Below are 16772 nucleotides of genomic sequence, written 5' to 3'. Positions count from 1 at the left end.
GTGATGACATCACATGAGTGTGACGTCATACATAGTCAGCGTCAACTGTTCGGGCTAGTTGGTTTTCCATGGTGTTTTACGAGCGCAAGAAGACGCGGACGAAGGAATACACAACAAAGACAAACGAGCGATCGTTTGCCTCGTTTGACGTTGTTCTGTGTTCCTTCGTAACTGCGCCATTTCCTTTCCCCAAAAACCAATTTTCGAAAAACCAATTTTTTTCGAAAATTGGTTTTTGGGGAAAGGAAACGTTAAAGATCCCCAGGTGGTCGAAATTATTCCGGAGCCCTCCACTACGGCACCTAATTCTTCCCTTCTTCTTTCACTCCCTCTCTTATCCCTTCCCTTACGGCGCGGTTCAGGTGTCCAACGATATATGAGACATACTGCGCCATTTCCTTTCCCAAAAAAAAACAATTATTATTATTAAAAACCAATTGTAAATTTTGCAATCACTGGGTGACCTCAATATGATGGCAGTATTGCCGACTAGATTCACATTCAAACTTTCAGCAGCCGTTCATGGTACAGTAGTCCGGGTGGTGTCATATTTATTTTTGCAAAAAGATGGAGGTTAGCTTGCGACAGGGGTTCTAACCGATGACATATGCATCTTCGGTTGTATGCTTCAAGGCGCGGTTGAGGTGTCCACCAAGATGTCGGGATGTGAGCACTATTGCGCCCTTTCCGTTCTGCAAAAACTTTTCCTTTCTTCAAAACACATGCTTTCGCATTCCTCCACGTAAGGTGCCTTCAGAATTTGTCATGATAGAAACAGACGAAAGAAAACGACGAACAAGGGGAATAACAAAATCTAAACTTAACAGCTGAGCAAAAATAACGAACTAAAATTAGTGCTTAATAAATGAGTATGAAATATGAAGTAAATACAGTGGACTGATTTTTAGCCGCTGGCTGGGGTGACCACCTAATTTGTTTGAAGTGTTTGAATTTTGCTTCCAAAGCACTACCCGCCGCGGTGGCTCAGTGGTTAGGGCGCCTGGCTACTGATCCGGAGTTCCCGGGTTCCACCCGACCGTGGCGGCAGCGTTTCGATGGAGGCGAAACGCTAAGGAACCCGTGTGCTGTGCGATGTCAGTGCACGTTAAAGATCCCCAGGTGGTCGAAATTATTCCGGGGCCCTCCATTACGGCACCTATTTCTTCTTTGACTCTCTCCTTTATCCTTTCCCTTACGGCGCGGTTCAGGTGTCCGCCGAAATGTGACAGATACTGCGCCATTTCTTTTCTTCAAAAGCCAATATTCCGATATTCTTCCAAAGCACGCGTGGCCGGGAAATGAATCGACGTCAGTAGGTACACAAGTTGCGCCAGTGCTCAGTGGAGACTACGGCAGACAATGCGTGGCTAAGACGTGGTTTAGGTTGGTAGTGGACCATCGAAGCCAAGATTACATATATCTCCCCTTCCTATCGCTTCCCATCGGTTGCAGACTACCCTATACTGGTTCTGCAGTGTTTTACCACTATCCAAACGATAAGCTGGTTGCTAGTACAGTTACTAGTGGCTAGGTTAATAGTGGCTAGTGGCTAGCTGAAGACAACGTATTCAGCTGAGCCTTTGTTCTTCCTACGAGCGGTGATCAACGCGTTCACGGCTCTCGACACCGGGTAATTTCATCGACGTATGCTTCTTGCTAAGAATCAACATGTTACGCAATCCATCGCAGACGAGCTGGATTTAAATAGTTTTACGCGCGCTGTCACCGAGTCATCTCGACAGCCGTCTAGATTCTCCCGTTCTCGTGCTTTTGAGGGTCAGCTAGCGCGACTGTCAGCTTACCGCAATTCGAACGGAACCTAAAGGTCTACTGTTCATACTTTTATTGAGTTTCGGCTTCAGTAACCGAGGCGCATGGATCGCGTTTCGTATTCCGCTGCAGGCGTCGACGTAGTACACGTCATGCTGCCTCATTGGTTTCAGCAATTTTCATACTTCCTCAACCAGTATACGGCTGGCTCTGCGCATACGTATGTGTGCTACTCCTTCAATGTTATCGTTGTTTGTAGCAGCCTCATAGGTAGATAACATGACTAGCATTTCCAGTAGTTTCTCTGTTCTTTGACAGCGACCCGCCGCGGTGGCTTAGTATAGTTAGGGCTATCGGCTACCGATCCGGCTATCGGCTACCGAACTTACATTCGAGTCGATTTAGTCATGTAAATAGAGTAATTGCTTTTAAGATCGGTACAACTACCTGCTCTCAAAGCTTACACACCAGGCCGGTGGTCGACTGCAGGCACTGCAAATCCGCCGCGGTGGCTCAGTGGTTAGGGCGCCCGGCTACTGATTCGGAGTTCCCGAGTTCGATCTCGCCCGCGGCGGAGGCGTTTCACCGGAGGCGAAACGCTAAGGGCGCCCATGTGCTGTGCGAGGTCAGTGCACGTTAAAGATCCTCAGGTGGTCAAAATTTTTCTGGAGCCCTCCAGTAAGGCACCTCTATTTCCTTTTTTCTTCATTAATTGTTTTTTAGGGAATGGAAATGGCGCAGTGTCTTTCTCATATATCGTTGGACCTCCAGTACAGCACCTCTTTCTTCCTATCTTCTTTCAGTGCCTCCTTTATTCCTTCCCTTACAGCACGGTTCAGGTGTGTGCCCCGATGTGAGACAGATGCAGCGCCATTTCCTTTCCCCAATGGCCAATTTAATAATTTACAGCGTTATAACCCGACCGCGGCGGCTGCGTTTTATGGAGGAAAAACGCTAAGGCGCCCGTGTGCTGTACGATGTCAGTGCACGTTAAAGATCCCCAGGTGGTCGAAATTATTCCTGAGCCCTCCACTACGGCACCTCTTCTCCCCTTCTTCTTTCGCTTCCTCCTTTATCCCTTCCCTTACGGCGCGGTTCAGGTGTCCAACGATATATGAGACAGATACTGCGCCATTTCCTTTCTCCGAAAACCAATTATTATTATTATTATTATTATTATTAATATTATTATTATTATTATTATTATTATTATTATTAGCTCTGCGGGTGACGTTTCTAGCCTCCGAGTTAAAGGCGGTTCACATGCAAGCGAATTAGCGAACAGAGCGAACAGCGGCGCGGCGCTGCGAAGCGGTTCGCGAGCTTTCGTTTCACGTGCATCGCCGCTGCGCGTTTCCCACCGCTGCGAAAACCAATAATGCTTGCAAAAGATATGCGCTTGCAATCGGTTTTGGTGACCTGCAAACACAAAAAAGCGTATGATATAAAAACATTATTTTGGCATTTCTTTTCACAATTTATTTAAATAAATATAATTCTTGCTTTTTAAGCATATTACGGCACTTTATACAATTTCTTTTTTTAAACAAAAGTTCTTACGTGCGGCGTACAAACTCGCGTGGCAACGCCGGGCCGTCATTGGTTGAGATGCGGTGCTGCCGCGTCACCGGCGCAAGAATTTTCAACTTGCCCGAACCTCGCCGCTCCAGCCACTGGAGCTTCCTCCGCCGCTTGAGAGAGGGTGTATTCGCCGCGGCGGCGGAATTCGCGAGCGGTTCGCTTGCATGTGAAACAGGCTTTATGCTGATTACATGGATTAAATCCACGATGGCGGCTTCCATAGCAACGACATCGTATACCTTTCGTTTCCATGTTTGGTTACGTAATGGAATAAAATTATAACAGGCGGCACCACCCCTCTGCTTCGCTTGCCTTCTCTTGGAGTCCACTCCGTTACCTTGAAGGACCAGCGGGCATGCTCGATTCTCTCCATATCAGGCTTCTTCATGTCGGCTACCTTGCGCTTAATTTCGCTGATAGCTCAATCACTTTGTCTCTCCCCTCAACGCGTTTGAGGTGTCCACCGAGAAGGGAGACAGCTACCACGACTTTAAGGTCCACAAAATTCGAAATTCATCTTAGTAAACTTTACTAGGGCAATTCAAGATAAAATATATTCGCGTTTTGAGCAACGAAATGTACACAATGCATATTAGACAGTATCTCACGGGATTAGGCGAATAGCGATCAATAAGTTGCAAACTGAGCCGGAGCCCCATAGCGCGTTTTCTAGAATGGCTTTCAGGCACCTGCGCATAGATTACCCGGTTTCCATTGCAGTCAGCCTCTCCAACCGATGTTTCGAGTTACGTTGCCTCCAACGACAAGTACATTTGATTAAGAGAGAGACAATACTTTATCCTGCGAAGCAATTCGGGCCATGCCCCTGTGTGACCGCGGCGGCTGCGTTTTTTATGGAGGAAAAACGCTAAGGCGCCCGCGTGCTGTGCGATGTCAGTGCACGTTAAAGATCCCCAGGTGGTAGAAATTATTCTGGAGCCCTCCACTGCAGCGGTTCTGGTGTCCAACGATATATGAGACAGATACTGCGCCATTTCCTTTCCCCCCAACACCAATTATTATTATTATGCCCCTGAGTCCCCGCACGACCCCACTGCACTCGAGTGTTTGTGTTCCAAAGGTCAACGACTGTGGCTGACCGGGTCCTCCGAGGTCTTAAGGCGCTCTAGGCCCCGCGGGGAGGACCTGTAGGGAAGAGGCGAAAAGTTATTGGCATAGGGTGCAGTCAGGACTGTGGAAGGAGGGATGACAGTGGGATAGGGGTCACAGAAGGCTGTGTGTTTGTTGTCCCCGCCAGAGAGATGCGTGTTATTTAGGGAGCGGTCTGGTGGGCGGTAGAACTGGCGCGAGGCTCTGTAGGCCTGCGTCAGCTAGCTGAATGAGTGCCAGCACTCTTTCGTGAATCCCCGATCCGTGGCCACCTGCACCCGGTTCAAGGAACCTCGGGCTAAAAGGTTGGAGGCCTCGTTTCCGGTATTCCCGGAGTGCGCAGGCACCCATATGAGCTCCTCTTGGCGGGGTGGGGGTGCATCGGGCGATCCCAGTATGCTAACAGCAGGGACATGGACTCTCATTCACGTAAAAGTCAGAATCGCAGTAGTGGCCGCGTTTCTATGGAGGCGAAACGCAAAAGGCGCCCGTTTATTGTGCGATGTCAGTGCGCATAAAGATCCCCAGGTGGTCGAAATTATACGGGACACCTCCACAATGGCATCTCTTTGTTCCTTTCTCCTTTCACTCCCTCCTTTGTTTCTTCCTTTATGGCGCGGTTCAGGTGTCCACCGAGATATCTGAGACAGTTACTGCGCCATTTCCTTTCCTCAAAACCAGTTTTCAATTTTCAAATGTTTAGTGTCTGTTAAAAATACCGGGATTCCGTGCGGGTGATGGCATTTGCAACAGTGGCTTCCTCTGCAGCCTCTGGTTGGAGAGGTAGTGTGAGGAGCGCGGATAAAGAGTTCACCACTGCTGCGGTCGCTTCATCACCCGTGCAGGCAGCGTCCACCCACACGGCGTCAGGCGATCGGAGCCATACTCTGGGTGGCGTGCCTTTGCACGGGCTCTGCGGCGCTGCTCATGGTGGGACGGTTTGCATATTTCCTCCGAGCGCGGGCGGCCGCGGTGCCGATTCCTGGGGCCGCCGGAGCAAAAAATAACCTGCGCTGGGTTCACTGCTCTTTTCTGTCCTGAGCCTAATGAAAGCGACGATCGCCTGGCTCTGCTCCTGCTGTCATTGCTCTTTCTTACCGCGAAAGCAGTAAGGAACCCGTCCAGCGGAGAAATTTCCGTAGGTGTTAGCGATGGCGTGTCCAGAAAATCGGGATTGGTCGAGAGGGTCGTGGCGTCAAAACCACGTGATCTCAAGCGGGCAATTCAAACACCCCACAACGATCGCGCTGTACCACAGGGATGACGTCACTACACAATTCCTCATTGGTCGACAGGCAGGGCAACGACGCGGCTTCGCCACCATTACGTAGTGTCCTTGAATAAAGAAAAGCAACTGCGCTGAAAAGTAAAATGGTTAAGACGGGACTCGGACAGCTGCCCCTTGGACTGCGAAGTGGGCGCGGTACCTCTGCACCATTGAGAAACGTCTTTCGAATTTGTTAAAGGGACTATGCAAAGAATTCAAAGTCGCTTGTAAATGTTTTCTATGTTTAGAAATGATACTAATGAGCATTCACACCAAGCATGTCTTCGGAAATGAGCGGGCAATTTATTATAAATTAAAAAAACCGTGTTTATCAAAATTCGCGGGCCGATTGGTGTGCTCGTAGTGACCGATTTTGGAACTAAAATCGTGGAAGAAAGACGTCACTGTACCATGACGTCGCCAGGCTACTATACGCTGTCATTTGCTGGAGCCACGGCAGCCACGACGTCACGGGCACACTTCTGGTAGCCGTGAAAATCGTCTGCTCGTGCCGCCGCGCGACCTTCTCGGGCAAGCGCGGGCCAGGGCATTGCCTTCGCGCATGGTTTAAATTTTCCTCTGCCGCCTCCTTCTGTCGGGAGTTCCGGAGCCACTCGCAGGGCTCTTCGTGGGCACACATAGGGCTCGATGCCCGTCACGGCCGTAAGAGCGAGCAGTCGCACCTCGAGGTCCGGGTTTATTACTGCTAACTGCAACAGACGACAAGCAAAGAAACCCGACGCGCGCCGCAATCCAGGAAGGCGCAGAGACCGGAGAGATGCCGCCACGCCGCCGACGCTGCTGCTGGGGGGCTAGGAGCGACAACCGGAAGTTGCAAAGCGAACGTCATCTGATGACGTATTCAAATGCGGGGCCCAGTCCCAGACCTGTTTTCTTTATTTTTGTCTGGTGCCCCGCGTGTACGAGTTTGAGGGGGGAGAGGAGGAGCGTAATTTTCAATCGTCTATATCTTCGTTGTTATTGATGCTAGCTTAGAAATCCTTGCGTTGGGGTGACGAGTGATGCAATGCCTATCTCTCGTCTGCTTTGTGTAATCTCAATTAATTTATTGCATAGTCCCTTTAAACGGAGGCTTTGTGTGTAGTGCGTAAATGAAAATAAAAGCAAAAATGAAACAATAAGTTTAGGAAAAATAAACAACACTGTCCCTGTCTGCACACTGAGATGCACCACAGCCACGGAAGGCACCCATTAATACGATCGCGTCATACCCTTCAGGTGAAGCTTAAGTGCGCCTCGAATTTTTTTGCGACAGCATGTCTTTAGCATAAAGTAGTGTTATGCAGCTATTTATACACGCCAGATTTGCGAAGGAAGTCCAGTCAGGTGCGGCGTGGGCCCAGGGAACCAATGCTCAACACCTGGTGGTCAACCTCGCTGGAAGCGGTCCACATCGGAGCCAGTGTTCGTGTCTGAGGGCGTGCAGAGAGAGGCAGGCCCGCACCAACGGTTCCGAGTTGACCCCGCAGACAGGGGTGGAACTGAAGAGAGGGTCGGAGTCGCCGAAAGGGGCACGCAACTGTGGTAGCCTCGACTGGTGTACGGCAGGGCTGAGGGCGATTCGGAGGCGTAATCTTCAAAGCAAGAGCTCTGCTCTGAGCTCAAGGCCACCAGGGAGGTCGGGGCCACGCCTTGGGAGAAGTGCTCGCGTAACGTGGGGGAATGTTTTCATTTAAAGTGAAAACTTTACTGGCCTAGTCAAGCCTAGGTCATCGGCGCCGCAATTCGACCTTCAAGTGGAGGAGCGGTAGAGGTGTGGCAGCCACATGACATACCACGCCACTCACTGCAGCTGCAACAGCGCGCCGACCGCCGCCTTGGCAGCTGCGGCCACGTGACTAACCACGTGACTCGCCATTTGCTGGAAAAAGGAGCCGGCGCCCTCTCGCGGCATTCGCATTGCAGTTCCCGCCATAGACGGAGGGAGTCAGCCGGAGCCGTTTACGTCGTCGGGACGATTCCGCTAAACCACGCTTAGCTGAGCTGAACAGCAACCATTTTTTTTTATTCGAGGTGTCTTGCCTCAGGAGAGGTTGGGGCCGATTAAAGGGGTTCAGTTGCGGCTTGCTCCATCGACCAATGATTATGTGGGGTATAGCCTTTGTAAAAGGTATACAGCCCAAGGAACTTTCTTCTGGGCCCGCTGCGTGGCTTGCTTTCATCCGCAATAATTTTAATATTTTAAAGGTGGGAGCATCTCGCGACCTCAGCCCTCGCTAACTTAAGACTTCCAAATGCGTTAGAGAGCCCTGCCGGATGAGTTAAAAGCAAACAGATCTGGCTGTACATATTTAAGAAAGGCTCCATAATTTTGGAATTTAGATGGATGAATCCTTCCCGTACTACGACGGAAAATTTGTCAAGTATGCCCTGAATCACCTGTGAAAAAAAAAAAGTGGAGTTTTGAACATGCCGCACAATGCGGATGAAGCTAAGGATTCTGTCAGGATGTCATATTGTGGCTTCTAGCGGACAAAAGAAGCGGAAAAAGGACAGATCACGTGTCGCGAATGGCCAATAGCCCCGACTGTGTCTGCGGCCAGAAGGCCAATCGTCTGAGGAGGTTACTAATTCTGTGCACATATAGCGGCAGCCGTGTGTCATGTGACCTTCAGTCACATTAACCTGGACATATGCCATATGACGCCCGAGAGAGTTATCGCTCGGAGAGGAGGCCCCATCCTCCACAACACTAGGCCACTAAGGAAATGGTGGTGGTAGTGGTTTTATAAAAATAATAGTAAAAAGGAAGGAAAAGATTTTTGCTAGCCCCGGCATCTCCCATCGATACTGAAGCACCTGAGCTGGGGCAGCGGAAATAAAGGATAGCAGGCAGAAGGTGGCCAAAGGATCATATCTGTATTGTCCGTAACTTTCTCACAAAGCCACGATGCTCGTTGAGGGCATGAATCTACTAGCGACACAGAGCCGTCTTCCGCCATATACCTTGCAAGAGTTTGCGGCTTCAGGGATAGGATGGAATAGGTTGGCGGCGGTGGTAGATCATTTCGACAAGTGTTTTTCATTGCGGTTTGTTGCGGAGGGCGTGACTGGTAGTAATTAATGGCAAGTGATCCCCCACTGCGCGTGTCGTGGGATAGAATTGGGCTTCGTATTTGAATTTTAGCTGCAAAACAGAACGTATGATGTGGCGTGCGACGAAGAATATGGCGCCACCTGGCTTTTGAGAAATTCGGCGTGTGAGGTGCAGCATCTGGGACACCTTCTGTCGTCCTGTGCAAAGCCAAGGGCTGGCGAGCCGGAATCATACAGCTCAAGGCAGGGGACTTGCGCGTGAGCTGAGGACCGCAATTCTGCTTCCGTGCAAAAAAAAAAAAGTACGTTAAAGATTGTGCTATACGCATGGCAACAACGAACACGGCGACGGGATGTAAAGTCGTCTTTTGAGACGACGGCGCGAGTCCTACAATAACATCATTAATCTATGTTTGTCAGAACAAGCAGAAAACTGCACATGTATGTTTGTGGATGAGTTGATGAAACAGACTGAAATGTTGTTCCCATCAGTGAGTGTGTGCAAGTCAGATATACAGCCCAAGCGTCATGGAAAAGGGCAGGAGGTTAACGCTGAAAAGCAGGAAGTCTAGCACCGACGCTTGGTGTGCTACATAATGTGGCCGAAAGGATCTGGAATTTCTTTGTTAATGGAGACGGTGAATTATCGAGACGCAAGGACAGGTGCGAATAAAGTGGCAGATGTGGGCAGGTAAGTGAATGCAGTGTATTACATCAACGAGGGCCGCGTGATTGAGTTGGACGTATATGTCATTTGAACATCGATGCCGAGAATGGACCGGGCTAACCGGCCACCGGTCAGAATCATGAAGGATAAGTGATCTAGTGATATATATGTCTAGCCACCACAGGAGAAGGGTAACCACCATGCATTCGAACAATTGCTGGAAACAAGTGGGAGTTATGTTTGCAGTGGCTGACTGTTTAGGAAAGAAAAAAGTTGGGAAGATGCTGGCCAGAGCAATGCCCCCTAGGGGGCATTGGCTAGAGTCGAATTTGCCTCGAGCACCAAATTTTCTGTGCGTCGCATTTAGAGAGATATTGCTGCGTTGCTATTTTACTCTGTGTTCTTTGATTCTTTGTATGAATGAAAAAAGAATGCAATTTAAAAGTCTCTCTATTACTTTTCGAAAGCAATTCTAATCTAATGTTCTTGTTTCTGTGAGAAGTAACAGTAAATGTCATTTATTTTGTTTTGCCTGGTTTCAAAAGGCATTTGTTAATGCATTTAAATTGCTTTCAAAAGTAATCTCGTCTTTGGTGGCGCCATGCCACAAACTTAGGTGCTGCACGTTAAAAATATAACGGCGTCTTTCAGTCCTTGTAAAACGTCCTTCGGCGTGTAGTACGTTCTTCAGTCCTAATAGGCCATGCGCTCCATAAAGTAGCGGCAGCATTAAAAAATCCGTCTGCACACCAACGACAAGCTGGACAGGGCACACGCGGTCCCCCTCAGACAACTACAGACGCTCACGTACCCCAACCCGGCACAATACCACCGACTCTACCCCGGAACATACCCGACAAATATATGCAAGGTCTGCCACACTGCTATAGAAACTTTACCCCACATGCTCTGGGACTGTAGCAAAAACCATGACGGATCTAACACCGGAACCTTCCCGCCGCGGTGGGCCGCTGCCTTGCGCAGCCTCAGCCTCGGTGACCAACTCTGGGCCGTCCAGCAGGCCCGCGAGGAGACGGCGAGGCAACACCTCGACGTCCCCACGTGGGAGACCTAAGGCCCCGCCGGCGAAAGCTCTGCAGGAATTTTAAATAAAGTTGTTACCAACCAACCAACACAAGAAAAGAACAACACCCATTTTCTCAGAGCGATGATCGCAAGGAAGAAGGTGACAACGACGACGAATTATCGTGCGGCGTGTTCCTCGCGCATCGCTCCTCACGAGCCTAGGGCCCTGTCCGCGCTCACCCAAAGCTGCGACGTCATCAGCCGCAACGGTCTACGCTTCTGTCTCCTCCAGTCTCTCGGAACGCTCGTTTCCACCCCAGCCTGTTGTGCCTCCTTGCCAGCGGCGTTTACGACGAGACCGACCTTGTCCACGGCCGCCCCTTCTGTCGCGTCGACCAACCCGGTGCCACCTATTTCCCTGCTCCTTACCCTGCAACGAAGCAGCCATGGCAGGTAAGCGCTGGCAGTAAGCCGACTGCATGACTGTATCCTCGTACAAATGAACCCGAAGCGAGGCGTCGGCAGGGATCCTCGTTGTTCAGCTTCACCATTTGGACGAGGCTATTGCGCTGGCAGACGGCGAAATAGCCGGCAGTGAAAGGTGTCGGCAGTTGCACCCCGTTGGCGGATTCCGATCACATCGGGACACAAAGCCAATGAAACGACACTACCGAAATTCTCTTTTTCCAGCTGTTTTGCGGGCAGAATACCCTGCACAAAAAGCTGCCGGCAGCCCGGCAATCAAACCTGACATAAAGAATCTCAGAATGCTACCTAAAGGCGACACATTCCCAGAGAAAACAAATATTGATTGGTCCTGTTTTCGTTTTTCACTTATAAAAACAAAAACAAAAAATACATCCTCCTTACCGTCGCCCTGTTCTTGTGCACGTCACATGACTACAGCTAGCCAGCATGAGGAAACTGCCGGCATTCTGTTTTTCGGGCTATCCTCATTAAGGGCGATGACAACCACGCCATACTGTTTCATTGGCTCACTTTCAAATGGGCCGCAATAGTATTCCAAAAAGGCTGGCTTTTCGGTTGTGCTAGCCACGAGGATATCCAGTACACCTACCAGGCATGCAAATCTTATTTTCGACAAAATTTAAGGTGTGCTTGCCCATGCCAGAGGTCTACGCTTATCCTTCAAAAACAAAATGGCGTCTTCCAACCGTAAGACTATTCTTACCACCTTCGCGCTAGTACGGAGGCATCTCATAGGCGTCGGGCCACCCCAACTCCTCGACTGCGCGTTCTCACGTACTTATCTCGGCGTGAACCCAGTCCAGCGCAAACAGTGACGTTCAGCGTCGAACATAGCTAGTACGAGCATTCAAAGACTGCGTCTGAAGTTTGTACGGCCAGCTTCACGTCTCGGACTTTTTCGCCCAGTGGAGGCCGATGAGTGTGGGAGTGTTTGTGTGTGTGTGTTGCTGACGGCACTCTGCGGGAGACACCACGCAACACGTTTCTATTCTCTCAGTGTCTGCATTTATCGTTTCAGAGTTCGGTGCAGTCAGCGGAAGTAAGTACAAACTGCGCTCCAGCCACGCTTCGATTTGTCACCACAACAGTCGATTCGGCTGCACAGCTTTCAGAGAAACTTAGAAGTTGGAAACAAATTCGTCCTGTCCGGGGGATCGAACCGAGGACCGCTGCCTGTTCGGAGAAATCATTGTACTAACTAAGCCACTGTCCTGTATGCTATTCCTTGATGTGCTGAGAACACTTTCGGAGTTTTATACAGCCCTGTTCTTCGCCTTAACACTTCGTCTGGATTTACTTTTTTTGTCGGCAAACAGCAGTTAACTAATAGATTTACTCTGTTGCATATGTACGCGGTGTTAGAGGAAACTCGGGAGATGACGGCTCACCGGCTTGAAGCCTTCTTGGTCATGCAGATGACTCGCTATAACATGGCAGCATAGTTCATAATTTATTCTGCGCACACTCAATTAAACCCTTCCCAAAAATATTCGTTGCCGCTTCATATACCTGGGAAGAAGTTTGCGGTTACAGTCCACTGTCACGGGACTAATGTTAAGACGGCCCAACCATCTGTTTTGTCAAGCCCACCTCGTAGCAGCCTCGTCTAACGCTAAGCGTCTTGTGTACCTTGCCAACAGACTGATAGATACTTCTCGTTTCATATTTTGTAGAACTGCCGATTACTTCATTTAACGCCCCGCAATTTTCATTCATACGATATTGCCGGCTTCTTGTGAAATCTAGGTTTAATATTGTAGCATTGAACGTAGCATTAGGCAACTTTAATCTGCCGCCCACGCACAACGTATATTGAGAACGACGGCTCTCTTTCATTGGTGTTCAGATATGGTATACTCTTCCACAAGAAATAAAATACGCTCAAACTTTTGCACCTACAGCTAAAAAATTCTTTCACCGCATGCATTCAATATGTTAAATTACTTCTCTGCTGTTCGCATCCGATATGTTATGGTAATTTAGCATGCACGATGTTTTTAAATTAACGTGACTGTTCCTTGTTGCGCATTCCTTTGTCATTTGTATTTTGTATATATCTCTGTCTCCACTTTTCGAAGTTTTTATTGTGCATGTCACGAAGTGTCTGTATTATAGCCGTAGCCTACGGCTACGGGTCCAAACAGTGCTGGACACACTTTTATTTTGTTTTCAAGGATAAATAAAGAATTTGAATTTGAATTTGAAACTGTAATAGGTCCGCACTGTCAAGTATGATCTCCATTGTTGGTATCAAGGGTGGGTACGTGGAATTCACCTCCCCTAACCGACACATGGGCTATGAGGGATGTTATATTAGACGTCTCCGAAATAACGTATACCACCTGGGATTATTCCACGTTCATAAAATCGCACAACACACCTGATTTTCTCCGTTTCTCTGTCAACGTAATGCGGCCGCCCCGGCCAAAACTCGACTAAGCGGCCTTGGGACCAGGAGGCGGACATCGAAGCCACTACAACAGCGCGGCTTATATTTATCGGTATCAAGTCGCGGATCTGATGAGGCTTTTGTAGCCAGTATAGCCCACAGCGGCATCTTGCAGAGCTTGAGACACTTTTCTATCGACGTGTGTATATTTCCTGCTAAATGCTGCCAGCTGCAGTCTTTTGGTGATGAATCGAGGGTAGTATTGAATGCAACGCCTTTGTCTGTGTGTTTCAGTTGATGCATATGAGCAGCCCGCCACAGGTAAGCATTTAAGACCATCGTAGTGCTTCCAGCATTCTTCAGAGTTTTAACTTTAACGGGACTGGACATAAACGTTTTTTTTATGATGAAGCAAAGGACATTGTGACCCTTTCCAAATACAAAGGCAGTGTAATGCTTTCTTATTATTCAGTTTTTTTTCACCTCGTTGGAAAACCACACCATCACGTTCCCATTCTTGCACTGCATAAGAGAAAATATTACAGCCTACGATGCTGTGTTTGACTACGGAGCGGTTTCAGCATGTTAAAGGGAGTGGACAGCTCCGCATAATACCTGTCACCTAGGCCCTCTCAAAAGTACTTCCGGCCCGCGCTAAGCGTTTTTCTGAAGAATTCGTGACAGGATTCGAACTCGTTACCTCGTTCTACGCAGCACTGAGGAATTTGAGTAGGTTTCACTATAGGTATCAGTTGCGAACTAAACGTCACTCTCTGCTCACTTCTTTTCATGCTATCTTCGACATCAACCCGCAAAGACTCTGAAGCGTGTAAGTATAGCTGCGAAATCGCAGCCAAGCTTTGTTTGGAGTTGTTTATTTTTAGTCGGATTCAGTGCACAGCATTCTCTTACAAGAATATCATATCACTTCTGCAATCGCAACTTAGCATCCAAACAGCGTCCGTTTGTCCCTTAGAAATGATGGTCACCATCAAGATCAGCGTCACCTGTGCAGCTGTGACGTGTTGAGAGTATTGTTTTTCAGCAGCGCAGGGGACAAAGGACGAGACAAGTGCACAGACACGGCGCCGTGTCTGTGCACTTGTTTTGTTTTTTGTCCCCTGTGCTGCTGAAAGACAATGTCACACCAACCTGCCCAAGCTTCTACAGTACCAGTGTTGAAAGTAATCCCCGCGAACCTTCAAAGCCCCACTGCATCAAAATTTTACTTCGTCAAGAATGTGCGAGTATGATGGGTGCATCATAAAACTAACCAACCTTGACATTGTTATGCGCTACTTAGAGAGCCGGCTTTGTTGGTAAAAACGTTCAAAGAGCTCTATAGGAGGCGACGCATACACCTGGCGGTGTAACGCGCAGTTACCCAACTTAACGAACTAACAGGACCCACTGGCAATGAACGAATTAAGCTCGGCTTGCATTGAAAGATTAGTATGGCTTATACGTTGGTTTGCAGTCCTGCGGTGGAACTTAAAAAAATGTTTCGAAATTTTAGACTATATTACCACACAGATGGCCTGTGCAGATGTTAGACATGAACGCGCACTGCACACACGAGCACTCACACCACATGCGTTTCCTATGCACGGCAAAGAGCGAGCATTGTGCTGCATACGGTGATGTCTTTCTCTTAGTCACGGCGTTCTGGTAGGTCCCTTGTCTGGATTGGGCTGTACTAATCGGAAGTGCGGATCGTGTTTCGCGATTCTGACCGAAAAAAAAGAGACTGTTTGGGAAAGGTGTACTAGCAGTGCTATGTGTCCTCTCTGAGAGAAGGATGAAATCAGACACCCTGGTAACTAAAGAATTGATCTCCGCTTTCGTGTGTTCGCAGTGCATTAAATTCTTACAGCATGGCAGGGCGTAAAAGCATAATACGTAGGCTGACCAGTTTTGGCCGTGGATGTGTATTTTTTCCCCACCGCTTCCTTTGTAGAAACTGTCTATAGACTGTCTATGAATTTTTTATAGGCTCTATTGCCTCTTAATAGATATTTCCGTTTGTCTAATTTAAAGTCATTAGCTCGTCTATGGAAGAATTCTATAAAAGTGTATGGCCATAAATCTATAGATTGTCTACTTATGGACTAGCCTATAGTATTTGTCCATACAAAGTCTATAGACTTTATATGGCAAAAGTCGATGCACAGTCTATAGACGGCCTACAGAAATTTTTGCACGAGCTAAGCCTAAACGGTCACCTAAACGGCCACTTTCTCTCCCTCCCGAACAGCGACTAAGGAGTAAGTAGTCCGGAACTTTGCCCACGTCCCGACGCCATTAGTGTATTCTCTTAGTAGGATGCCACAATTGACGACAAGCAGGATTTTTTGATGTAGGCTACCTGCAGTGGCCACGCGGTGCTGAAATTTTTCAACTGCGCGCCTGAAAACGCCTGTCGTCAGCCGCTTGGGCCGCTGCAAACACGAGGCCGCAGTGCGAACGATTAAGGGCACGCGTTTCGCTACTAACCGTTCCGTGCCTATAGCTTTTATGTATGTAGCCTCAGTTAGGTGACGCTCATCACGTGTGGCCTGGACCGAGCGCTGAAGCTCATGCCTGTAAACACAAGCAGTTCCGCGTAAAAACATTACGGGTGCGCAAATAAAATTGACAGAGTTTTAACGCCGTCGAACCGAGTATGACGTGCGGAAGCACTTGGTTTCTAGTTAGCTTGACTATTGCCTTGTCCTTCGAATTCGCCCGACTCTTGCCTAGACAGTGCCTTACATTGTCCTCTAAAGCAATTTTAAACGTTTGCGCCAAGCGTAAGCAAGTCATTTCATCTCAAAGGTCAAAGGTCGAGGGTCAAAAATCCACGTTTCAGGAACCCTTCGGCGTTTTCAGCATTGCTATTGAAGTAGTGTTTTCCGACTAAAAGCTTCTTGCTCCTCTCTCTAGATTCTATATATTACTGCGCTGAGATCGCTGCAATGAACCTGAATTCAGGTTGCCTGTGATTGTGTTGGTAGAGCCCTTCAGTAGTGTGTTTCAGGGAACAATTTGCACGAACCGACTTACGACAGCACTGCCAGAGATCGACAGAAAATGGAAAGATAAATGGCTACCTTCATTACAATAGGCAGTAAGAAAGCCGGCATATGGTTAACAGCCTAGAACAAACACCGATGAACCGTAGTTGGTGACTTCAAAGAATTGATTTTGGGAGGAATTCAGATTTGGAAGAAGCGCAGCCGCCGCGGTCGGGTTCGAAGCCGACCGCGGCTGCTGCGTTTCGATGGAGGCGTTCGACGCTAAGGCGCCCGTGTGCTGTGCGATGTCAGTGCACGTTAAAGATCCCCAGGTGGGCGAAATTGTTCCGGAGCCCTCCACTACGGAACCTCTTTCTTCCTTTCATCTTTCACTCCCTCCTTTCTCCCTTCCCTTACGGCGCG

At 48.7% G+C, this 16772-nt stretch overlaps 1 long non-coding RNA gene across 1 annotated transcript; it reads left to right on the top strand.

Moving 5' to 3' along the window:
* The first annotated feature begins 10704 nt into the window (after positions 1-10704).
* On the top strand, positions 10705-13677 carry LOC144100155 (uncharacterized). The gene is made up of 3 exons (XR_013307535.1): positions 10705-10931; positions 11986-12006; positions 13651-13677. It is a non-coding gene; the product is annotated as an uncharacterized LOC144100155 (long non-coding RNA).
* The last annotated feature ends 3095 nt before the right edge of the window (positions 13678-16772 follow it).

Source organism: Amblyomma americanum, chromosome 8 (genome assembly GCF_052857255.1).
Source record: "Amblyomma americanum isolate KBUSLIRL-KWMA chromosome 8, ASM5285725v1, whole genome shotgun sequence".
Classification (NCBI taxonomy): domain Eukaryota; kingdom Metazoa; phylum Arthropoda; class Arachnida; order Ixodida; family Ixodidae; genus Amblyomma; species Amblyomma americanum.
This window is presented reverse-complemented; position numbering and strand designations above follow the sequence as displayed.